The sequence below is a fragment of the Acartia tonsa genome, chromosome 1 (genome assembly GCF_053477335.1).
Source record: "Acartia tonsa isolate MP-2025a chromosome 1, ASM5347733v1, whole genome shotgun sequence".
NCBI lineage: Eukaryota > Metazoa > Arthropoda > Copepoda > Calanoida > Acartiidae > Acartia > Acartia tonsa.
Window position 1 is genome coordinate 40,224,054 of NC_137260.1, and position 27,868 is coordinate 40,251,921.

Below are 27,868 nucleotides of genomic sequence, written 5' to 3' on the forward strand. Positions count from 1 at the left end.
ATGAAAACTTTCATTTTATTTTCCCTAACCACACCAAAGAACTTGCCTATACAAATTATTTTATGATTAAGCAGCTATTTCCCCTTTCTTTATAGTTTAACACTAATCCGACCTCCTCACTCTTATTTAATCATGTTAAAATAAGAATGACATCTACCATAAATAAATTATAAAGCAATCTACTAACTAACATACCTTTTATTTATATTTAATACCAATTGAGAAAATCACATATTTTCATTTTCATCTACACCTAAACTGACATAAGAAATTGAACTGTGATTTATATTTGCCGGCAGAGTAATCTTCTCAAAAAATCTTCTGAAGTTATTTATTTAGCCGGTTGCTAAATTGCGAGAAGTATGGACATGGTAATTTTTGTTCCACTTTAAAAATGGTGGAAAATGTTGATTAAAGCTTATTATTAAAGTTATTTTCTCTCATGATCAATCAGTCCAGACATTATTTATCAAAGGGGTTTTATCCAGGGATAAAAGAATAAGATAGTTGGAAAGAAATTATAATTTTCAAACAGCTACAACAATAAAGTGACAAAAGGGAAAAGAAAAAAAAGAATATTAAACAAATAATACAGTTTGATTACAAAAAGAACAATATCTAGTATTATGGCTTGAAAAATACCAACCTATAGTACACCAATAATTTTGGAATATTCAGAAAATAAAAGATTAATTACTAATACTATAGTACACAAATAATTATGGAATATTCAGAAAATATATGATTAATACTAATTAATCTAGCAATAGCAGATGTTCTTAGTAAACAAAGACAGACGACGGATGGACGTAAGGACAGACCTTGCCTATAGAGTAGCTGATATGCATCAAAAGTTAATTTGAGTTAAAACAAAAATAAAGGAAGGGACAATTTAATTAATTGTATTAATTTATAATTAATCTATCCTTGTATCCATGAATTTCATCACAAAGCAGACAAAAAGAAACAAAATTATCCTTAATTTCATTTTTGATTAAAAACATTAATGGTGTGAAATCTTCTACATTCAATGAAAGTGAAAATATATTAATGCTATCTAAGAAATTGGTGCTTTCCTTCAAAGTGTCTGAAGAGTACTGACCCTTACCCCTTAGTTTTTGAAAACAATTGCATATAAGGAGGGTATTTTTTTTCGCTTGGCTGTTAAAAAAAACCACATCGATCCAGCGGTTAGTTATATCTTAAGCTACAGACAGACAGAAAGACACACATACAGATATCCTGTTAATTTTGCATAAAAATAAAAGCTTTTTTGTTATCCGTTTTGTTTATTTTCTTTCTCTTGCTGTGACACTTATCAACAAAAATACTCTAATGCATTATTTGTAAATGAAGTGCGTCAAAAGTGATTGCATATTGCTAAAAAAGCGCAAAGTTATCAAATTTTAAAGGTTAAAAATATGCCTTTCTGTTTCTAGGATACTTTTGTTGGTAGTGCAGCTACTTTGCAATGAGTAAATCCAGTATTAGTTGTTTAAAGCATCGTATTATAGTCTTCCGCGGATATTAAAATGAAAAATTATAAGATTATAATCGTAGCTAACAAAAGTGGTACTAATTTTATGATTTATTTTAATATTCGTGGAAAATTTTCGGTAATACGATGCTAAACATGATTTTTCAGTATGGCCGAAAACCGGTTTTAATTCAGCGGATATTAATCGGTTTCAAAGCCATATGGTAATATGAAATTGTCTGACATCGCCAAAAGAGGCATTTCAAATAGCATGAAAGTCTATAATCCCCCCACAATTAAAATTTTGGTAAAATAAAAATAAAAAGACTATCCTTGTTTTAAACTTGAAAATTAAGTCATAGATTTTAGAGGCCAAGAAACGAGAGACAGATACGAGACATGCTTTTTCAATACTGATAAATGAAATAATAGCATAATGCTTCACTTCCAACAGCTGATTTTGAAAGGTTGTATTAACTGAAATGGTCACTGTCAATATATTTTCGATATTCCGATATTAGAGATAATTTACACTATTTTTTTTCTAGTTTTGATATAAGGATCAGGGATCTAAAGGGATAAGACAATGGCCGATAAATTGATGCAAAACCACAATTATGTAACGGTTAATTAAAGGATAAAACGTTTGAACGCTTAACTAAATGAATCAACCAATCAAAATTAAAGTCCCCAAAGATGATAAGCCAACGAATAAGAAACGTAAATTAAACTTTAGGGTAGTGCAATAAAAAGCCCAATTTCTTTTACCTCCCCGTATTATGATAGCACCCAAAAATAATAGTGTTGTTCAAATAATTTAGATGTTTTTTTCACATTCTCTAATTTTTCTCTAATAAAAGTTAGGTTACTGTGTAGGAGCATTTGTTAAGACAGTAAGCTTCAAAGCTTAAGGCATATATTTACACATATTTTAACACTTCTTAATATTGCTAACGTTTCAGGAAGGCAAGGGAAATGTAAATCAGATAGCTTCGAAACCAAGTAATATCCGCTGGATTAGAACTGGTTTTATGCTTTACTAAAAAATCATGGAGAGCATTGTATTACAGACAATTTTCAACGAATATGAAAAAAAACATAAAATTAGAACCAGTTTTAATAGCACGGTTCTTCTGTCTCTCGGGGCTAACAAAACTTGTTTTAATCTTATCATTTTTCATTGTAATATCTGAGGAAAACTGTCTATGATAAATGAGATAAATAACTATTACAATCCATGATTTTCACAGAAAATTAACTAATTAGAAATTGGGGATATATAAATGAATTTGTTGTCTAGTGTCTTTTCCCCATATTCATGAAACCTTTGTTTAAATATAAAAATTACTTTAAATTAGTAACTAGCGAATGAAACCCTCATCAATGTAAAATTGATAGAATAACTTAAAACCTACACTGAACCAATGTAAAGCTTCTCTAAATTGAAGAACCCCATCAGTTAAATGGTTAGCCAGATTTTAACCTTCAAACAAAAGATCGTACTGTTTTATATAAGGGATTACACAGGCATAATTTTTTTTTTATAAAAGAAAACTATAAAAAATACAAGTATTCTAAAAACTAAACAATAAACTTTTGTTGCAATTTTTGAAAATTCTTTTAGCATTCAAAATATTTGAATAGTCTCTTTAAGAATTTGCGTATATATACTGACAAATTTATAAAAGACTTATTTAGGTGTGCGATCAACTTCGCAAAACGTGTCGTTTTATCAGAACCTTATCTTTTACTACATAATGAAATGCTCCTTACCCTGAAATAAATTTGCTATTTAATTCCAAAGCTACTCAATGATCTACTTTCATTGTCGCTATATGGAAAATGTTATTATCTTAGCTGCTATTTAAGTTAGATTGCTGATTTTTTTCTGTGAAGATACAATTTTCTTGGTACGTCAGTCGTGATTCAAAATATATATTCATAATTTACATATTATGAAGGTTTCGTGAATTTCTGCTTTTCTTTTTCAATTTTTTTCTTTCTTTTATTTTATAACCTCTACTAGCGGCTGCGCCCCTAGCTACTAGGGGTAGGAAAGGACAGTGACATAGCCTAAACCATATCAACATCAAGACTTTAATCTGAAAATATTGCTCAAAACCTTCAAAGGACCCGTGTGAAGCTTCCTTAAAATGGAGAACTAAATTGGTTTAGTAAATAATGAGATCTTGGGCTACAGACAAAAAAAACCTTACTACTTTATATAATAACCTCTATATAAATATTTGCTCTATAATATCCTATGTCCGTTTATCCAAATATGATTCTTTTGTGCTTTGTTACTCATGGATGTTATCATCCCTGTTTTTTTTTAAGTACGAGGTTTGATGTGAAGAAAAACTGCTTAAAACCACCAAATGACTTTTATAAAGCTTCCCTCAATATGTTCAATCATTTCATTCAGTATTCTCTGAGATCTTTATAGATTCAGATAAAAACTTATTACTTTATAGTATAGGTTATGTGTATGTAGAAGTGATGAGACCCCATTTTTAGTAAATGTTTAAAATAATGTTGTCGTCTATACATTTTCTTTGTCTAATTGTCCATAAAAATGCATAAAACAACTTAAACATGAAAAAGAGTTAAATTCCTTCAAAATCATTGACTTTTACTCCTTCTCTTTCTTTCTTCTATCCTTATATAAAAGTAACAGAGTCTGTGTGTGTCTGTTTGTACCGTAGGATCTCTCTATCCGCTGAACCGAATTAGTTCTTCTTTATTGTGTAGCTTAAAAAATGTCCCGTCCAGGGAATGTTTATAACTATTTTGGGGGAGGGTATATTATCACTTTTCCAATAGAATTCGCCCTTCATTTTTTTAAATTCCCCCCCCCTAATCCTCCACTTCAAGTGCCCTTATAGGCCTCTAGTAGTTAGTTTGTTTTTGTCGGAGGCTAAGGATTTCAGTAACTAGTAAACATATCGAGTTCTCCTTTTTAGGGAAGCTTAATATAGTTCCCATAATGATTTAAGGCTGTTTTAATCTTAGATTTAGGTCTTAAAACTATAAGAATATTTGCCTTCTTCTCCTTAGAAAACAAAACCCATAAATGCAAGGGGTACTGCCACTAGTTTGCTATAAATAAAGAGCAAGGCTATTAGTTTGTTTGTTAGGATCTCGCAGACCACTGTACCGATTAAGTCCTCTGTTTTAGGGGAGCTTTGCACATGATCCTGGGATGGCTTTAGGCTATTTCATCCCCCCCCTATCCCCCCCCCTATATCTCTCCTACACATATTCATGATTATTTTCGGTGAAATAAAAGACATGCTTTATCTAATTATGGGTATAAATAGCTGTAATATGATAACCAATTAAGAATAATTTATTCTAATATCTATATCAATTTTCATAGTAGGATGGTTTAAACTTACATTTTGATTACGTACATATATTGTAATAAAATACAATAACTTTAGTTTTGTATTAATATACGTCAGTTTTTTTAGCAGGACTGCTACTATGTAGCAAGGATATGTCTAAGGCGTCCAAGGATGGGAGTAAAGGGGTGTACAACAGTTCAACCCCCTTAAACTTTGAAACCCCTCTATTTAACCCCCTCAAAAAACAAAAAAATACATTAGATCACTCCCCTCAAACCTTTGATATCTATCATTTAACCCCCTCCTCAACATAAAAAGCTTGGACTTGATGCTGCGGTACTTATGGAAATCAAAATCCTTGTATATTTATAATATAGAATTTTTTATTGAACATTTTAAACAAATTTTTTAGAAAAGAAAACATAAAAAGCACGTTATTTGCTCTTTTTTACTTTACAGTAAAATTAGAATATATAGTTTTTATTTGTATTAATTTTGATATTTCCAGTTTTATAAACATCGTTTTTGTAGTAATGTTACTTTACTGTCAATCTGTTTGTCCGTCTGTTCGTTTATTGGGGCACGTCTGTCTATCTGGCCATTTAATACATTTCTTTCTGGGGGTGTTGTTGTTAGATAGATTTATTTAAATACCCTTCAAGTTTTCTTTGGCTAAAGGCTTACTTTTTACTCTATTTGTCCGTCCATATGCATGCACCATGTCTTTTAGGATTTAAATAATACAATTAGTTCTTTGTTTCACTGCTTATGATTTTAATTCTTGTTACAAAACCTGCATTTTCATGTTTTTAACGAATTAAAACCCCTCTAATACATGCTATAAATTGATTACAATGGTTGAATCCCTGTTTTCCTAGGCATCTAATGATTTTAACATGTATTTAGTTTCTTTTGATCAATTTAATTCCTCAGATTCGCTTCAATGGACATTATATCACTTTGGCGATCGCACTCAATTTTTTCCCCGCAATTTATTGCGTAAACTTTTAATTTTTTTTATAGAAAATGTTCAGAACTTTAAAGAGTTTCTTAAAGTAAATCAAATGTAAGAAAAGGCTAAAAGAGGAGAAAGAATTGTTAATTGATTAATCTACCTCTTGTAACATTTTTTGCTAGATATTTTTATAAAAAAAATCATGCTGATAGAAAAAGGACGGGGTGATTTTTTATGTCGATCAAATTATATCACCTTAGCATTGACTTTTCTAGAGTGATCTTTAAAACATTTAAATTCTATTTGCTTTCAAGTTTTGACAGTAATTTAACAATTTCAAATACCATCAATTTGGCTTAACGTGTATTTAACCCTAATAAATATAGAGGTTTTGTGATTAACTTTTGTAAGTTGATATATAAAATATGTGATGGATTATTTCTAGATTGATATATACATTACATGTAATTTTTCGTTTGTTTGAAGCCAAAGATCCCGTATTATGCTTTTCGAGAAATTTTATTATAGGCCTTGGGACCACAAGGTCAATGAACTTCTAAAGCATGGCCTCAAGGCTAGGTTCGCATCACCGCTAGTCCTAAAGTACTAAGATTTTATTTGTCTGAAGCTAAATATCTCGGAAAGTAATGGTCCCAACTGATTGTTCTTATCAGGGAAGCTTTATAATTGTCTAGGGATGGATTTGGGCTATTTTCCTTAACTCCCCCGTCCTCACCTAGAGGCTTGAAGGCAACGAATATCATTATTAAAAACTAAATTTGTTTAATCTTATAATTCTAAACTTAAAAAGTTTTAAACTAACCAATTTGTGAAACTTCTGAAGATTTATAATAAAACAATCATAGTTGTTTATCGCATCGTGTTATAGACAGCTTTCAGCAGATATTGAAACATTTGAAACTGCTTTGAAACTTTTTTTTGATGTTCGTGGAAAATTGTCTGTAATACGATGCTATACATGATTTTCAGTAGGACTTACAACCGGTTCTAATTCAGCGGATAACAATCGGTTTCGAAGCTATACTGGAAATTTAGTGCTTTTATTAAAGATTTTTTGTTTAAAATTGCTAATTTAATCCTGAGAAATATAAAGTTTTCGGTGTCTTTTGTTTGAAATGCTTATTTAAATTCCATTGCTGTAATAACAAATAGATTCCTAACAAGCATTCACCCCAATTTTAGACTTTAGAACTGTTTCTATGACTGCAATTTCTACTCCGATTACAAAAAGGGTTAAAATCATAAATTTATAACAAAAATAAGTCAAGTTTGCTTTAGATATCTAACACTAAAAAATAATATAATTATTTAGCCATTTAACGTAATAAATGATAGGTCTCAATACATAAAAATAGTTATACAAACCAAATATTTTTTTCTGGAAGTTGGGGGGGCAGATCTCAGCCCAATCCATGTAGAGCAATTTTCAGAAGCAGCAATGCAAAAATTACACACACAAAGTATTTTTAGTCGCGAAAGTTTTCTATACTTTCTTCCATCGTTATTTACTTCCGTCTGTTGCTGATTAGTTTATGACTAACTTAAATTAATGAATTACTTAATTTAACCTTTTAATTAAAAGTAGTAAGGATTTTTTTGTCTGTCTATTAATTATCAGATAACCTTTGAATAGATTAAGTTCTTCATTTTAAGGGAAGCTTTATGGATGTTCTTGATGCGTTTTTAAAGATAATTTGAAGTTTAAAGTTGAAGCCGCTATTTCTTCACACAATCTCTTATCCTATCGTATAAAGAAGTACTGTTATCATCCTTGTTTGGTTTGCACTATAAAAATAGAATTTGGATATAATTTTGTAATCTCAAAATTTGCATAGATTTTGGATTTTCAAATTGTTTGTTTCAACTACCTCATCATTTTATCGCAGTGTGCATGCACTTCCGCTTATAATCAAAATGGATGTATAATTTAATGACATGAGGAAATTGTCTTTAATTGCTATTTCACCTGTCATATATTGGTCAATTTGTTCATCCAGTAGAAGGTAAGAGGAAGGAGTAAAGGGAGGAGAATGGGTAAATCGCTATTTTAGCCCTCTGGGTATTTCGCTTTATTAGATAACAAAAAAATCTGGTGTAAGATACAAATAATAATACATCCATTATAATTCTCTCAAAGTGTGACATAATCTAAACACAAGTACGCAACATCTAATAGTAGCGAAGCACTGATAAATCATTGTTGGACAAATGGACTAAGTTAGTTATAAAGTAGATGTGTAGTGTAATAAAAATATGTATACCTAGAAAGTAAAAAATCGTAAAACTTTTTTACATAGAATATGTTTTGGCGGTTTTTTATCATGAATGAGTGACTAACGTACCAGGTACAATTGATGTTATATGCTCAACAATCAACAAAAAATAAGGCTATATATCTTGAACTGAGCATCTGAGAAATTCATGCTTCTCCGATTCCATTTTATACAGACAGATAGCCGATCATTTGGCTAGAAATATAGAGTAGCTTCATTACAAAAAATACAAAGTTATAGGTGATGGAGCTATTTGTGTTGTTGTTATAATATGCGATTTAGATGATTTGATAATGTGATACTTAAGTGAAAGTGAACGCACATTTTTTTCAATATGGTTTATATGTAGACAAAAGGTCACAAGATCGAGATTTAGCCAAAAGAAATTTTTTTGCTAAAACTTAATTTTAAGCCATATTAAGTAAATTTTAATGTCATGATAGGATTTCAAAGTTTAGTCATCTTAATTAAACACTATTTAGTAACAGGACAATGTAAGCCAAAATGTAATTTTTCTGGAGAAGAATTGGCAGTAAATTAACTCAATTAAGAGACACATCCTTTAATAGCATTTTATTTTTGTTGCAGGTATGTTTCTTTTATTTACTACACTCAAGACCACGTAGATACTGTATAAGAATTGAGTCTATACGCCATTCTATCTTCAAGTGAGATAAACTAATGTACGGACTTACCTTGTTGTAAAGTGTCTATGCTACTAGCAAGAAAAATTAAGCATTGGACTTAGGGAGGTTGGTGACATTGAACTGTTTATTTCACTAGTCCTCAAAGTTTTTTAATAACGTATTCTTATTCGTCGGATTAACAACTTTGGGAACTTTATTTAATTATGATTGATTGGTTCATTATGTTGAGGGTCCAAACATTTAAACCACTAATACTAATCTACAGTAGGGGTAATTTTGTGTATCACTTTGGGTATGGACATCAATTTATCGGCAGTTTTTTTTATTTAATTTGATCCCTGCATTGGACTGTAAATTATATTAGTCCCCAAAGTTCTCACATGCTTAAGCTTGAAAACTTCCGGAAATTTTATTAAATCAACATTTGAATGTATAAACCTGCACTGTATAAACTTTCCCATCATACTTTTATCTACAAAAGCAGTAATTTTTTACCATTGTCATATCCCAAAAGGAAGTACAATTTCTTACTAGATGTTTTTAATATTTGTCTATGTTCCCAAATTTGATAAAATTAAGTGTAACAAATTTTCAGACACTAGGGTTAATAAGTTATTGTTGAAACATATAATCATCAGGCTTAGATCAGGAAATTATTTAACAGTTTACTTAGAAATATCAAATTTTAAAATATTGTTTGAGACACCAATTTTAAAGGATTATAATTTTAGATTAATATAATATTTTTTGAGAGGTTATTACTGGAACTAATTATTAGGGTAGGTCAGGCAAATGTCTAAGTGTTAAAAATTATGATCAGGGCTCGGCAGCCGTGCTTCAGCTGCGTGTGATCCATAGTGAAATCGTATGATATCATAACTTTAAAATTCACCTAGATGTCAAAACTGTTTCTTGACAGACAATCCATCTTTTTAGAATATTATTTTGAACACAAGCGGCTTTAAATTTGAGGCTTATGTCGAGCTATGATTAAAATACTATACAAAAAAGTCGTTTGGGTTTAGAGGTTTAGATGGAAGTTTTTTTCAAGATAAACCCCTACTAACAAAAATTGGACAGTGGAAAACACCTAAAAAGCTTCTCGGTTAGCGTAATTGGTGAAGACAGACAAACATTTATCTAACCTTTTTAATAATAAGATCAGTATTTATATTAAATTTTACGTGACAGTAACAATTACTAAGATGTTAGATTTTTATTTTTTAACAAAAAATTGTGTATTTTAGCTTTAAATCAAACAAATTTATTTTCGGCAGTTTCAATAAAAATAATTTATATATGATGACAATAAATTATCAAGCCCCTAGGTGCAAGTATTTAGTGTAATCTAAAAATACAAACGACTCTGAAACGGGAATAAGATAATTTGATTTGATTTGTGTTATTTCCGTATAAATTTTCTTGACATAAATCTAACACTAAACATTCCTTCCCACGATTAAAATGGATAATAAAGCACCACACAAATATTTTTTTCTTCAATTTTTCTAAAAAACCCAAACAGCCAAACGGACATAAATAAAATTAGAGACAATACGTTTGAGAATAAAATATCAGGAGTTTATCTCAAACAGCAGCCAAGAAGATAACGTTCCTGTAGATAAATCCCATATGAACAGACGGACAAAGTCAATTGTAAAGTAAATGCAAATTGTATATATCTTAAATTGTAGCCAAGAAAATCATACATTTCCACATAGAGCACGGGAACATTTTGAAATATATATAGAGTAGTATAGTGGCTAAAAATGATAGAGAATAGTTATTATCGCCAAATATATTAATCAGTTTCTAAAAGTATACATCTAACCGAACATTCAAAATTAAAGCTTGCAGTAAACAATCTTATCTTAATACCTTTAATCCCTGAAGATGAGTTTACAAAAATAAATGCGAGGAAGTGGTTACTTACACCCTGATTTATATCATTTGCTACCAGGGATAAAAGAATAAATTTTTTTAGTATATCAGCTACTCTTTAGCTGTAAGAATTTATTTTTTTCCTAAAAATATTTGTTACCTGGTTATTTTGCATTTGGACATTGTTCTTAATTCAGTCAATCTTTTTGATCATTTTAAATATTGTTAACAAATCTTATAAATCCTTTTATTTAAAATATCATATGGTAGACTAATAACTTAAATTTATGTATTTTTAACTAGACCTTCAATTATTGCATTAATTTTGGAAGATTATTTACTTAAATATTGAAAAAAACTAAGGGAGGAAACAATGAACTATAAATTGAACATGTATCCAAAGTTTTATAAACATTTATGCATTGGTTTAGAAACTTTGTGTATTTTTAATATGTCGTAAATGGTTAATAAAAACTAGCCCTGTGCAAAATTTTCCACATCAAAAATCCACCAATTGTTCTATCCACTGAATGGCTGTGGTACTCTTTTCGTATGGGATTTATAAAAAGCTTCCAAATAAGAAGAGCAATGAGTATATCTATATACATATAGGCTGACTGTGGTTGAAATAAGTTGTTCCTGTCTATGAAAAAAACATTATTATACTCTAACTGTTGTTATTCACGCATCAGACATCGCAACAATATTTTCGTCATTTATATGAAAAGAGTTAAAAAAAAGAATATTTTGAATTCCCCAAACCGATAATTTCTAACCTTTAAATATAATCTTTTTTTCACTAATTGTATCATTAATAGTTGTTATATTTTGGTTTCAACTAATTTAAAGGGTTAACAAATGTTTTCCTCAACTTTTATGCCAATTATAATTCTATTTTGGTTGAAAATCAAGGGTAAAGAATAGTTATTTCTCGTATCGTATTATAAACGGCTTTCCGCGGATATAGAATGTACATTTCTATATTCGTAGAAAACTGGCTAAAATAGTATAGTTTTTTCGTATGGATGAGAACCGGTTCCTATCCACCGGATTCGAATGAATACGAGAAAAATCTTTTATTGATAGGAACCGGTTCTCATCCATACGAAAAAACTATGTCTAGCATCGTATTATATCCAGCTTTCTACGAATATAAAAATGTACAATCATAAGATTAAAAGAAATAACTATTATGTTATTTTTCTCAATAGAATCTTCAAAGCAGTCAACCTAGTCTTAAAGTTGAAATAGCCTAAAACCATCACAGGACCTATCCATCCCAGGACTCCATCGATTTCAGTGGTTATTAAGATTTTAATGAACAACTACAGTCTTGTACTGAAACAATTAAAAAGCATTTCAATATTTCATGATTATTGGTAATTTTGTAAGTAGTTTCGACTGATGTATTATCGATATTATTACAAATAGTTTATTTGCCTGTAATATATCTTAGCATTATGGCCAAGCATTAATCATTAATACTAGAATCTCTGCATATTTTTACCATATACGCGATTCTAATGATAACTATGTTGTATTGTTGATTAATATATAATTTTATCAGAAATTTTAGAGAAAAAGTACCCAAGAACATCAAAAGTTTAGAGTTTGCCTTCCTTGTCTTCCTTGTTTGAATTTGATCTTGATTATATTTTTATCTGAACCAACTATAATCATGAACTTTCTTTATGTCCTAATCAGAGTCACAGATTTTGATAATTAAGACAAAAAAATCTTTAGTGATTTGACAATTCATTGATTAATTTTCCCAATGATAATTAACAAAAGTATCCTTCTTTATAACAAAACAATTAGTTGAAAAGTTTGGAGACTGTCATTTTAAACCAAACTATTAAGTTGATAAAAGGGTTTAAGCCTGCATAAAAACGATATATTCTATGTTTTAGGGTAATAGTACCGTATTTTGTCTGTAGCTTAAGATCTCACTAACTGCAGAACCGATTGGGTTCTAAGTTTCAGTGAACCTTCACATAGGTCCCAGGGTGGTTTTAGGCAATCAAATTTTTCGATTTAGGTCATGGAGAGCCGGGCCCTATTATTAGATTAAAATAGTCAAATATCTGTGAATCCACGTGGGTTTTGAATATATAGTACAACTCTATAAGTAGAACAAAATATGAAATTTTACAGGCTACTCTTTAATTATGGTTTGTCGTTATTTAGATTTGTTTAAATTTTTAAAAATGAATACACAACATCTATTTTCAATAGATTCACAGGTTCATAAAATTTATAAAGAAACTTGTGAACCTTTTTTGATGATTAATATAGAGTATACTATGCTGCTTTAATTGTAGTTTAACACTGTAAATACAATAAATACTTAACTATCTAGAGCAACTTATCCCAATTATAGGGACGCTTTGCTACTAACCAAAAAAATGTCTACGTATCAGTTAGCTAATTCTGCAATTTTGATTTTCATGAATATGTTCAATAATTGAACATAGTATAGTGTCCCTTGAAATGAGAATCAATATTTCAATGTTCTTTGGAGGATCTGATTACATTTTCCAAGTTGGTTTACTCTAGATAGTTAAGATCTCCAGAATAAAAGGAAAGCCTTTTGATAGCATGATGTTTTTTTTTATCTTACACTATAGTGGTTACGCCACCTAGAAGCCTCTAGGGGCACTTAAGGTGAAAAGGAAAAGTCGACCTCCCTTTTTAATTTGAGTTTAAAAAAGAAAAAGAAAACAATTTTTTTTTGTTCGGGGGACGGGTTCATTTTTTATTGGGATTGAGAGAAACCCTGTCCCAGAATTATTAAAACCCTTCCCTGGGCCTGTTTAAACAACTGTAAAGGAAAATCATATCAGTTAATCAGAATATCTTTCTTTTTTTGCTACTCCATCGAATGCAGATACTTAAGATTCCAGACCCAGAGTCGCTAATGTTATAAAGAATATTTTAAAAAAATTTTTAGACATCCTTCAGCTTTTTATAATCTTGTATCCCTTTATCCGAACATTCGAATAGATTAAATCATATGCACCAAGCAAGGCAGTAGTAGTAGTACACAATTTTAATTTATGATATCAAAATAAACAAAACTTGGCTAAGCTAACTGTCCGTTGCACTGCTCTATGCTTATTGTAAAGACATATAGTCTACATTTATATTTTATGATTCTATTTGTCGAAATACCTTGTTGTTAGAATTGTATGATTTGTTTCAAACTATGTAGATTTCTGTTGCAATAAGGCATTACTTATAATGCATAACAATTCGATAGTTAACAGACTTTGTCAGTACATCAAAGATTGATTTGAGACTTCTTATAATTCAATTAGAAAATTTTGATTCTTAGGATTAATAGATACCCTATTTCTTCATAACGAACCTAGTAAAAGTGTCTGACTCTGATTATAACGTAAAAAAAAAATTAGTCAATGAGAGGCCAGTATACACTGTAATTGACCAATGGTAAAACTTATGGTGGCCTCTCATTGGCAAATTTTTTTTTACATCATAATCAGAGTCAGACACTTTTACTAGGTTCTTAATAACGATTTTACAAAAGATTTTTCATCATCGTTATGGATGCTCTTATTCATTTTTTTTATAAAACCAACATGTCGCGCCTAATTTTAATTAAACAACGTAGTAATAATTTATGATATTCTAATTTTAAAACTTAATTCAAATTTCATAAAAATAACATCAAGGATCCTTGAGTTCATAAGAAGCGCAACAGTAACAAACTAACAATAAATCAATGTTTTGCTTCTGAAAGTAAATGGCTGATTATGACACATTCAAAGTATGTGTTATTAAATTTTAAGCAATTTATAGCTGTTAATGTTAAAAATCCGTCGAAACTGAGGCAGGGAGGAAACATTGGGTTATTTATTACACTATTCTCAAAAGTTATAAAAAAAAAATGTTTCTTATTCGTTTGCTTAACAACTTTTGTTGAATTTTGATTGGTTATTTTTAACCAAAGCTTTCAACCACTAATTGTAATCTACAGTTTGGGTAATTTTGTGTATCATCATTGGGGATGTACAAAAGTTTATCTGCCAGTGCCTTATTCCTTAAGATCCCTGGACAAAACTAATTATATAGTAGCAGCACCACTAATATAATATAAAAGGTGCTAAATATAATTACTAAAAGAAACTATTTATTTTCTAAAGATCAGAAACAATTAAGTTTATCCATTGTGTCTTGGAACAATAAATCAATTCTTTATTGAATTTAATAAAGAGATCAGAGCTGATGAACTGTAAAAAAATGGTTTTATTCATTAAATGCATAAAGTATATAGAGTTTATAATAGTATAATTTGAACGAGATGTCCGCCTGTCCGTATTACTATTCATATTTAATACTTTTTTGTTGAAAATTTATTTTTAATTTATAAGCACTGAACATCTTCTCTTTAAATTATGTTATACTTTTATTCATTCAAGAATTGTTTTTAATTATGCTTTATGTTGTAATTTTTAACCTCAAGGCTCTTTTTTATTTCTATCTCAAATCAAATTTTGTTGAAAAACCATGAAAAAAATATGTTTTTAACAGTGTTTCTGTTGTTTATTATTTTCACTTGCAGGATCTATGTAAACAATACGAAAAAAATATTTATTTTAACAGATTTTTAATCAAAACTAATTGTTTCTATTTAGCAGAAAGGGAAAGGGATAGATAAATTGCATTAAAATGCAGTTATGTTAAGGGATAAGACAATGTACGGTAAATTTATTTACGACCTCAATGATGATAAACAAAATTACCCATTCTGTAGATTAAAACTATTGGTTGAACCATTTGAACACTCAACTTAATGAACCAACCAATCACAATTAAATGATTTTAGCCAAATATTTGAAGCAAATGAATAATAAGATATGATATTGAAAAACTTGGATACCTCCTTCACTGCCTACACAAAACTTATTGTAATTCATAGTTATAATGAACATAAAAAGATTTGCAATCAAGGGGAGATTTATCTATTAATCCCTTTATCCCTTTAATGTGCAGAAAACAATGATACAAAAATTTGCATTTTTAATACAAATTTTGATTATGTAATTGCTTTTCAGTTATATCAATTATCAATTTTAAAAATTTGAAAAAAAGATTTTTACATGATATCCTAACTGAAACAAAAGTTTTAATATATTTTTTTCATTTTTAATATAAAATAATTCATTTATTAAAATACTAGCGTCTACGCCCCTATATGCCTCTAAGGGCAATTAAGGTGGAAAGGGGAAAGGCCAATTACAGTATCTAATTTTTTTTTTTTTTAATTGAAAATTTATTTTCTTAGAGGGATAGCATCATTTTATATTGGTAGGATTGATATACCCTCCCTTGAAATAGTCAAAAACCTTCCCTGGACATATAAGAAGCTTTACTATAAAGGAAAACCATATCGGTTCAACAGTCAGCGAGATCCTTCACTACAGACAAAATAATGTATAATATGATATAGGATATACTTTATATAATAGGATTATATTTGTACATGGGCGTGATATTCAGTATTTAATGTTCTAAAGAAGGAAAAAAAATATATTAGGTGGAAAACAGGGCTTGGCAACCGCAGCTAAGCTTTTATGATTTGCAGCTTGAGCTGCAGCCGCTTTGAAATGAATAGTAAAATAATGGAAAGTTACCAATAAATCATGTCCATGTTAGCAACCTTTATTGACGACAACTTTTCCCCTGTCATGATATTCATGTATGTTCTATATCCATTAGTATAATTTTACAGGAAGTTAAGAAAATAAAAATCTAAAATATAGGAGAAAAATATTTGTAAAAAAGAAATCAAAATTGTGATTACAAATGCCGTATGTATTATTATAATTATTAGGTGGGCATTCACGTCCGCAAAGTATTACATCGTGGTGTTTCAGTTTGGTAAAAAAACACAATAGCAAATTATTAAATTGATTGCCTGTTTCCCCCTCAAAGTGTTTATTGATGACTACCTCCCCCCTCCCCTTCATTTTTAAAAATCATATTGAATAAATAGTACCCATAACTGTCATTAATGTATAACCCACCCGACAGAAGAAAAACTTTTTTGAGCTTTTGTAATAATATGTATGTATATTTTTGGCCATTTTGGTCTTGCAGAAATTTTTAATTTATTTATTTTTTTTCAATTAAGAAAATTTAATCAAGTATTGTCAAATTATCCACCTATCTTTAGGTTTTAAAGTTTTTACCGTTATCGATGTTTTTAATTTTTAATGTTAGATACGGCGGTAAAATTTGATTCATTTATCCTAATTTTTAATTTGGATTTCAATTTCGAACTTTGCTTTTAAATCTGTTTAGATATCTCATACGGTTTCCGATATTGGTATAGCTTAGGGGGAGGGGGAGTTGAATAAGACAACCCCTTTCTGGAATTTTTAGAATAAGGGTTAATTTATCAATCTGTCCTCAATTTCAAAAGTATAAATGTCCTGATTAGCTTGAAATTACTAATTATGCAATGTTATCTTGTTATATGCAATGTTATATCTGTATAAGTTTAACTGACCACCTCACAACAATTATATAATGGCTGTGCTTCAAATAAACTAGAATTCATGCATAAGAGGTCAGGGATAGAGGGATATGTCAATGAAGGTTATTTTATTTTTTATCCCAATCAATAAGGATAGCATATATGTGTTTTGTTCATCAGGATTAAAATTTAAGACATATACATTAGTCCCTGTATGCCTGCCTACATGATGTGTATGTAGCGTTTTCTTTGGATTTTTTTGACATGATAATTCAGTTTGCATGATTACCAAAAACAAACTTTCCAGCCGTTACCAAGGTGTTACTTTTTACATTAGATAACAGTACATTAACTTGCTTTTTAGTAGCGAAGCTACTTTGTTATAAGGGCAGATAGATCGTCTAACCGTTAACTAATTCTACTTTTTGGTGTATTCAAAATAGCAAAATAAAAATATGCAGGTAGGGGGGCGACATTGGACTGTAAATTACACTGGTACCCAAAGTTTTATGACCACATCTCATTCGTTGGCTCAAAACTGAATCTGACGGGTTTGTTCCAAACTAGTAGTATCTAACTTTTTAATCAATTTAACCTTTATTAAAAAATTAGGAATGCCATTGTCCATCAATCTATTGTCTATTGTTTAGTTCCCTTTAGCGCCCTTAGATCATTGAAAATATAATAGTACCTGTCAAAATATATATTTTTTTATATTATATTAGGTTCTTTATCAATGTTGTTAACTCGGCATTGCTTTGCTACTTATGTACATATTTGTCCTGTGATTTATGAATTTGCTGTGATTTATGTCATCCAAAAATCAAGGAATCAGCTTTTATGTCTACCCTAAACTGTAAACAATAGAAGTATAATTAGATAAACTTACAATATAATAGACTTAAAATTAGTAGATAGTAAATTCTTTTTAAACAACCATTTGGATTGTTTATAATTTTTACAAGTAATCATAGAAGTATTTTATACAGTGCGGTTTATTCCGAATCAGTGCAAATCTACAAATGCCAGCATTTTTGTCTTAATATTGATAGTTTATTGTTACTGCGCTGTTTTTGGCATAAATATCCTTGTTTCATACCATTTAGTAAAGAATGGTAATTAAACAGTGTATTTTATATGGGTTTAAAAACTAAAAGTCTAAGTTAACAGTATTCTAGCTAATTTTACGTCTAATATGTAAACAGTGGGTGCATAGAAAATGACGGGTAGCAAAACTGTCTTCTCCATAGATTACTTAATTAGATTTAAACGACAGGCAGCTTATTTTGACCTAAGGTAAAATTTTAGATGTACAGATCGATGTACAAACCATTCCATGGACATACAAAGGTCTATTAGAATTAAATGGTAACTTTGCAAAAATATTTTGAATCGCCCATGGAAATTTTTGTTTCTTTCTATGGTTTTTATTCCATTTTTAGGATGCATATAGGGATTTAAATTACGGGATTAGGGTATTCATCAAATAAATACAAATTTAATTATGTAATATCTTTGGCGGCAGCAGAGGATAGAACTGTAGATTTTCTAGAATATTGCAGCAATGGATTTGTTATTATTTAGATCTTACACTCGATTCTCGTGTACTCTAATGAAGTTCTCTAATTAGGGTAAAAGTACCCTCTATCAAAAGAAAAATTTATAAACCGTCCCTGGATCGGATCTATAAGAAGTTTCACTGTAAAGGAGATACATATCAGTCCAGCTGTTAACCATTCTTAAGGTAAATACAGACACAAAGGCAGATATCATATTACTTTTGTATAAGGATAATTCATAATGTTGGCACTATTCTATCTACTTAACTTGTTTTAATAATAAACTTAACCATATGATTATAAATAGATTATTCGGACACAAAAACTAAAATAAATTCCCATAACATGGTATTGTGTAATTTTCAGTGATAAAGGTATAGGACAATGAATGAGAATTTTAATTTCTCTAGATGTTAATGTGTGATATTTAAGCTTTACTGGTGGTACAATATAATATAGCTGCGCAAAAAGCATCTAGGAGATCTGCATTCTTATGGAGTAGGGGGCAGAAAAAAAGCTTAAAACCATCTCAATACTAACATATAGAAATAAATAACTTAAAACCATCATGGGAACTATGTGAAGCTTCTCTTGAATTGAGAACTCAATCGGTTCAGTATTTAAATTAAGTTAAAACAAAAAACCTTATTAATTTTATGATAGAATATTAACAATTGCTCTCCTATGTTAACAGAAACCATTACTTTTTACTTGAGCCGTGGTAATTTGAACAGCTTTTCCCTTTCATTATAAGATTTTAATAAATGGTTATAGGGTTACTTTTAGCATTATATATAAATACAAATAACACAATTTTCACACACGTATTTCACAATTTTAATTCTTGATAAGTATACATTTATTCAAAGGCGCAGCTACTCTATAATAATATTATTTTTGAAAATGTGTATGTCTTACTGAACCATTTTTACATACTAACATCTTTTTGGAGTTCTTTAAACATAATTAGTATTTTAATTGGTATTTTCTGAATTATAAATATCATATAAAATGACATGGACGCCCAAGCTTTTATATTAAGGGTGGTCAAATGAGTTGTTTTAAAGTTTAAGGGGTAAACACACCATTACCACTATCCTAGAAAATATATGTTAAGTGATTTTATCGAGTGGTTGAATTTTTATAAATATTATAATATTATAAATGATTTATTAAAAGATAAAACTATAAAGTAAAATCCAAAGTTTTTTAAAGAAGTTATAGAGTTGCTAAGCTTACGCAAACATAACTGAGATGATAAATGGTTATTTTGACATTCAGAAATCCTTTTTACACAAAAAAATCTGATTCTCCCATGTAATAGTGTTTTTTTTCTTGTGGAGCACAGCTATCCTATAATTAGAACAGTTTCATATTGTTTTCTATCAGATCTACATAGTTAGAGACGTTAGATGTTTGGAAGGTTATGGGTTCGAGCCCTATTTGCGTCATGGTGGTAAAATTAATCTCTGTTGATTGACCTTACACCTGAACAGTTTTAGTGGAGTTCGTCCTTGTTAAAATGCAAAACTTGCAAAATTGCACAATTTGTAAAATAGATGATTGTTCATAATTGGATATTTACTTTTCAAGGATTTTTATTTTTGACTTGATTTGTCATAATTATTAACCTTTGTAATGCAAGTTTTAATGTCTAGACTTTTTATAGTACAGCTATAATGCATATTTGTATAGTTTCTTTTTACAAGGTTTATTTTAACAAGTATCCTATGGTACAAAGTAGTTAGGTGTTCTTGTCTGAAAATAAAGATCTCAGCAATTGCTTCAGTTAAGCTATATAATTATAAATTGGGAGGTTTTATGCTTTTTTACTGGCCTCCCCCGCTTATTAGTTAATTATAAAGTGTTGAAGTATTATTTTTCTTTAGAAAGGTTTCGTGTTTTTTAAAGTTATAAATATAAGGTATAATTTTCTGATAATGAGTTTTATAAATTAAAATGTAATTTTTTGTTTTAAACATTTAAAATATGTAAATTAATGTTTTTTTTATTTCAGGTATGATTATGATTAATTTCTTTAGACATTAAAATCTGTCAAAGTAAGATGTGAATATTTTTCTCCTGAAAACAATGATATGGAATGTCGTCTTTACTTTATGATAAAAGAATACTGTTTGATAATCTGCAATTAAGTGTTACTGTTCAAGCCGGAAGCATCCAGAGTTATTGGTTGATTCTGGAAAGTCAAGAAACTCTATATTATTGTCTTGAGAGATTTTGTCCATATTTCAAAATCAATGTAAGATTATAACTAATTTGATTAAGTAAATCTTTACTATTTCCATATAAAACCAGCATTAATTGTTGGTTTTAAGCTCTGGAGACTTTTTTTCCAATTTTGGAGCTTTGGAAGAAAAAATAATTTTTATTTTTAAAAATCAATTCTCGATTGTATTTGTTAATTTTTAGTGCATCATCAAAGAAGATTATTTCTATGATAAAAACATAAAAAATGTAACCTTCCAAAAATATTGATTCTTCTATTAATGAGTTGCACATCAATTTTGAGACAATATCAACACTTACTGCAACTAAGGTGTCAAATTAGACAAAACTAACAAAAATTGTAACCTTGCAAAAAGATTTATTCTTTTGTAGCTAATTATGATTTATATTCGCATTAAGATTGATGCGCCTTCAATTTAGCAAAAACAAAAATTCTGTTTCATTTAAAGTAGTTTCGTTTTTTTGTATGTATCTTTAGTTTTCGATAACCACTGAACTGATTTTGAGGTTTTCATTTTATTGAGGCTTTACATAGGTCCACGTTGGTTTTAGGCTATTTTCTGCTTTCGCTTCCTTCAAATACAGAACTCATAGAGCAGCTACTTATGTTAAAGAAGTTTTGTATTAGTATTTGTCTAATAATTCCTGATAAAGCTCAAATTATCTTTCATTGAACTATAACTGCCCTGTTCAGCATTGTTTCGCTATAGTTCCTTTGCCTCTAGACTCTAGTGGAAAATATCCTCAAACCAGCCTTGACAAGTAGAAACCATACAACCAGCAATTTCCGAGATCTGAACCTCCAGACAGATAATCCTTACTCTTTTATTTTATTTGATTGGCCCATCTAGTCTACTATATAATAATATGACAGTCGACTTAACATTAAAGGATATTTAGCTATTTAGATTTTTTTACTATTTCATTAGAACAATAGATTAGATTTGATAAAACAACACACAAGTCAAAATTTATTACGTGCATAGTTCTGTCTGATTTGCACTTTGAGAATCCTTGAATTTTCTTTATTATTTATGATTATTTATCTTTATAATTATAAAAAAGAAACTTAATAAATCTTGGATAAGTAAATGAAAGAAGTTATTTATACATAAAATCACCAAACCTTTTCTACACTTTTTTGCGGATTTTTCCTCCGTTCATTTAAACTATTTTTTCATTATTATTTTACTGCTTCGCCAATTGCATATAGGGCATTTAATGTGGAAATAAAATTGCATTCTTTATATACAAAAAAAGATCTTATAAGCAATCCGGAAAAAAGAAACACTTTTTGCTCGCTGTTAATATATTTACATAATTTTGATTGTATAAATCTTGCATACTCTAAAATTTACATGTGTCCACCTATTTCCTGAGAAAAATTTCTGCTTCCTTATTAATATAGTTTTTCCTTTAATATACCTAATCCTCCTTTTCATCAATTATGTAAAATATTTTTTTTATTTTATCCTTAAAATCACGAAACCTTTGGTTATATTTTATTATACAATCTAACTTCTTAATGTGTTTTAAGCCCCAATATTCCTCATCATAATGGGAATCAATCCAAACAAAACTGTTGCCTATTTTTAATTAACTCTCTAGAATAACTGACATATTTTATTTATAAAGTAGCTTTGCTACCAACAAACTACATGATTAAGCGATTAATTTATAAATGAGTGTAAAATGAGTTTAATGGGATCTCTTTTTAGGTCATAATATTATATTAAATTGCATAAACAACAGTGAGGGAGAGGCAATGGGACTTATTTTGAATTATTTTGGTACCCGAAGTTTTATAGTTACACTCTTAAAAGCTGAAGAAAAAAAAACTTTTTGTACCCTCATTAAACCGTGATTGGTTGTTTTAATCTAGCAGTACCCAAACTTTTATAACAATAATCTAAACTTACAGAAGGGTTAATTGCGTTCATTATCATTTTATCATCCATGGTCTAATCACTGAATATCATTTCTTGTCAGCACACAATTCCAGGTTTAACTAGGGTAATATTGTAATCTTCTACATAGGAAAAATTATACTTGTTGGAAAGGGGTGATTTCGTTCAATAAAATCGGGGATGTATTTTGTAAATCTAAATATATTTTAAATTGTCTTATCCCTTAAGATCCCTGATAAACAACATCGTAGTATGCATTTGCTTCCCTGTTAGTGGGTGTTCCTTTTTAAAAACAATTAAAAAAAGTGTTATTTTTAGTAAAAATTTAAAATCATATGCTTAAAATGTTCCTCTTTATTCTATGCTTATTTATATATAAGTAGTGTATCAGCAAAAGGCTGCCTGTTACAAGAATAATGTTAATTAATGTTTGATAGACGCAGAAAATAAACTTACAAATAGGCAAGCATTATAACAGCTTTAGCAAGCTTAAACTCTGTGATGTTAGAAAGTTATAGAGTGGCTGCGATAATAATATTGGCTTTGTAGACTTTTTACATTTTTTTTCTTCAAATTTTCCTTTTTGGTTAGTTTAGGGTAGCACCTATTTAAGTTAATTGCTCTGTTGCTCTACAATTACTTTGCGATTTTTTAAACCTAAACGTTTTAGAATATGTTTTTTTGTACTTATTTTAAGGCTTTTTAAAGTTGACATATACATAGTTTTGAATACATTTAGGTTTTTAAAAGTATCACATTTTTTTATATTTTGAATTCTTTAAACATTGTTAAAATTTTATTTAAAAAAAACTTATAGGCTTGATTATAATGTCTAAATAACTTTTTTCATATTTGCATTATACATTTTTCTTGCTTATTTTGTAAATTTTTCGTAGAGAAGCCACTTTATAATGAATTCTATCTGTCCGAATGTCAGTGAAACCAGGTAGACCAAAAACAAGGGAATTCCTGGATGAACTGAGAGATGAGAATCTATCATCTTTCAGTGATGCCTCTACTGAGGCCCAATTCAAAGATAAATGGAGAACCATTGTGCGTGGCCTATGCTCTAGAAAGAAGAGACAAATCGCGATGATGATGATCTGTCCGAACGTCAGTACATAACGTTAATGGGGAAGAATGGTGATTTTTTGGTGAAGACCAACATGCATACAACATGTCGGTAATGCTACTAAAACCAAAAATTTATTATTATTTTGATTATATACAAGTTATTAATAAAGGGTATCAGATAAAAAAATAAGTGGCTGAAAAAAGGGATTGGGTTTAAATATTACATTCAAACGATTGTACATTACTCTACTCTACTCTACTCTACAAATTATATTTGTCTCATAATGTTGTTCATAAAAATAGCATAGAAGTCTTAGTATAAATTAATTACAAAGTATAAATGTTATTTTAGGATGGTTTATGGGCATAACTCGAATAAATAAATAAATCATGATAATAAATCTTATAATATATATTACATAGGTAATAGAGATTCTTAGAAGGTAGATACACCTCTAATTAAAAGACCCCATTATCCTATTATATTGTTGTACAGGAAATGTTTTTGTAATTTAATTTAAATTATAATCAAATAGACAAGACGGTCAGGCAAATTTTTTAGTCTTTAATTTATTAAAACCTCTTAACTTTTAATCTAATGTTACAATAAATCTAATACATATTTAAAGAAGCATACAGCTTGAAAATGGAAATAATATATTACTGCTTTAACTACCAAATAATTTCTTTAAATGCCTTTGGAATGTTTAAAAATGTAGCTACTTTATAAGTGATTGTGTCCTTCTGTCGCATTTTTCTAATGCTGTTTTACTTACTAGCGGTTGCGCCCCTAGCATCTAGGGGCTCTATATTCGAAGGGATAAAGAAGCGCAGAAAAATAGCTTAAAACCATACCCAGACTTATTTATAAAAATAAAATAGCCTCGCTACGAACACAAAAGCTTAGTACTTTATATTATAGGATATTCTTCCTCATACATTTCTCTCTCTCTTTTTCTCTGACATCTTTCTTTATCCCTGTATCTCTCTCTCTCTCTCTCTCTCTCTCTCTCTCTCTCTCTCTCTCTCTCTCGCTATCTATCTATCTTTTTATCTTTGTATTATCTCTGTATCTCTTTCTCTACCAATATATCTATCTTAGAACTTCCTTTTTAGCTTGCGATTTTAAATGTAATCGTCTTTATTATAATTCCTTAATTTTGTTACATATATTTCAAAATGGGAGATGACATTTCCAAAAAAAAATGCAGAACATCAGTACATATTTCTAACACTTTAATAATGATGTAGCATCGCTTTTAGAATCTAACTCTATTCAAGTGTTCATGAGGAAATCATAAATCTCTTTTTTTTAACTTGCAATGTGATTATGTGAATGCAATAATGGACGAGTTTCATACTATTTATTATTAAGGAATTACATTATAATATGAATTCAAGCAAGCCTGTTATATTGATTTTATAATACAACAGTCAAACTACTTTTATTAAGGACAATTATGTTCTTAGCAGTATGAAATACATAACTAATAACAGTAACCCCTAATACAGTAAAAATAGAGAAATATTTTATATGAAAGTATTAAACGTTAGCGTAGCTTCCTAGAACCTTTGCTTTTTATTTGGCGCATTCTATATCATTTCTTTTCATATCACACACTACTCTACATTGTAAAGACAGACGTACAAACGTCCTATGAATGTAGAGTAGCTACCCTACTAAGAAACATAACATATATATTATATGCAGATATTTAATTAATGCAAATACTAGAAAAAATATGTTCAAACATCTAAGTAAGAATATGCTGTTTAATACTATAATAAAAATATTATAAAAGTGAAGAAAATCTTCAAACTTGTAAATGAACGGGTGGGGGTTGTTTGTAAATTGGCTTGTTTATATTTAATTCAGTTTGCTCAGAGTTTTACCAGGGGCTGTTAACGTTGAAGGTGGTGAAAAGGGGGAAGGAATGAATTTAAAATCTATATTCTACGAAGGGTGTTCAAAATCCTTACACCCCTCTTCCACACTACCTAGCAGTTAAATCTCATCTTTAAGATCAAAGCACATCAATTTGCTCTTTACTGTTGAATTTTTTTAAGTTTTGCATGGATACTTTTGAATACAATGACTGCAACAGCTTCATTAAAAATGACAGAGTTGTATTGTATAAAGTGTTGGTTTCAAAGTTATCCAGCCGTAATTTTTTAAGAGGTTAATGGGTGAATTTTAACAGCTGCAAGCGGCTAATAGATGAATAAACAGCCTAATTAATAAAAAGTACTCCTAAAGTCATATAAAAAATAGTAGTTTTGTCTCTATAACTTAAAGGAATCACTAAAATGGATGTGCTAGCAGTTAGCGAGATTTTAAACTACAGAAAAACAAAAAGGCATATTACCACACTATAATGCAGAATGTTAGAAAAATAATACATATTTATTAATGTGCAAAGTTGTTTAAAGATGTTCAAAGTGCTCTCAATCAAATTTGAAGTGTTCCTCATAAGATAAAAGGATAATGAAAAAAATAGTTATAGGAAGAAAAATATATTCATTATAATCATAATGCTACTTTATGTTATTTTTTGTGTCAAGTCCTTCAGTCATTTGACAACGTCCTATAAACATATCTTTGATTAAACAGCCTTTGTTTGAAATCCTAACTGTAGATAGTAAGGAGTTGTGACTTTTTGGCCATTGCATTTCCCTTACGATCTTTATTAACGTCAATTGTATTAAATTACTAGTTTGATTTTTATGAAAATAATAGTTATGGCTTAAATTATTTTATTTTTGTATTTTAATATTTCTTTATTCCTGCAATCTATCTAAGATTGGTCTTTGTAAATCTAAAAACAATCTACGGGGAGGTCTCTCGCAGATTTTTTGAATAAGGTTGGAAACTAAGATAATAATTATCGCTTTGGATTATAGACAGCTTTTCGTGGATTTAAGGGAAATATTCAAAGATCAATGATTTTATTAGCCCTGCGGAGACGAGAGCTCTAGTTAACAAAACTGGACGATACTATACATGATTTGAGTTGAATTTCAAAATTATTAGAATGCTCTCTTTAGATATGCTATCTAGCTATCCAGATATCCTGATATTTAGGCACCTTATTACCCAATCTGTTGGTATGCTATCTTTAGATATCCTAGCTAGCTGGCTATCTATCTGGATATATAGGTATCTAGGCATCGTTTCTGCCTAATCAATTTCCGCGGGACTGCATCTGAATTATTGCAAGGGTCAAAGATTAACTAGAATCCTTTGGGGGGAGGGGGGGGGGTCAATATTAGAAGAAGGGGAGCGAAGGGGGAGATGCACATCTTTCTTACAAAATTGGCTGATTTTTAAATAGCGAATCTACTCTATAGTTTAATTGCTCTTGTTTTTTGCTGTTCATTATTTTTCTTTCTTACAATATTTTTGCTAATATCATTTCAACATAAAACAGTAGACCATTAAAAACATCGATGAATTCTAACGATTATAACTATCATTGGAATAGTTAGATGAAATACTGTTTAGTTTAGATAAACAAGCCTTATACAAATTACTATAAAATGGAGAACTCAATCGTTTCAGGAGTTATCGAAATCTTAAGCCACAGACAAAAAAAGATCATTTTATATAATGGGATATGTATTTAAATTGTGTTTTTTTCGTCTAAAAAGTTATATTGCTGCGCTACTTACGAAAATTCATGTCCTTGTTCTGATATAATCTTTATAAGGTAAAAAATTATGAGGTGAAAAAATATTATTTTTTGTATTAGGTCTATATGCTTCATATCAAATTAATTTCATTTTATCGCTGCAGTGCATCCTTTTCAGAGACACAGATAAAGATTATTAAATTAAAATGGTCATGTGTATGCAGAGACTATAATAGTCATCTATTGCATCGTATTATTGACAGCTCTTCGCGGATATTAAAATCAGTTTTGTTAGGCCGTATGAGCCGAAGTCCCAAGCTAACAAAACTGCAATTAAATTTATTATTTTTAT

General features: G+C 29.3%; 1 protein-coding gene across 1 annotated transcript in view; it reads left to right on the top strand.

The window, feature by feature from the left end:
- LOC145319454 (uncharacterized) overlaps nt 1-27,868 on the top strand; it is a 453,173-nt gene that overhangs the window by 1,420 nt on the left and 423,885 nt on the right. The window lies entirely within an intron of this gene.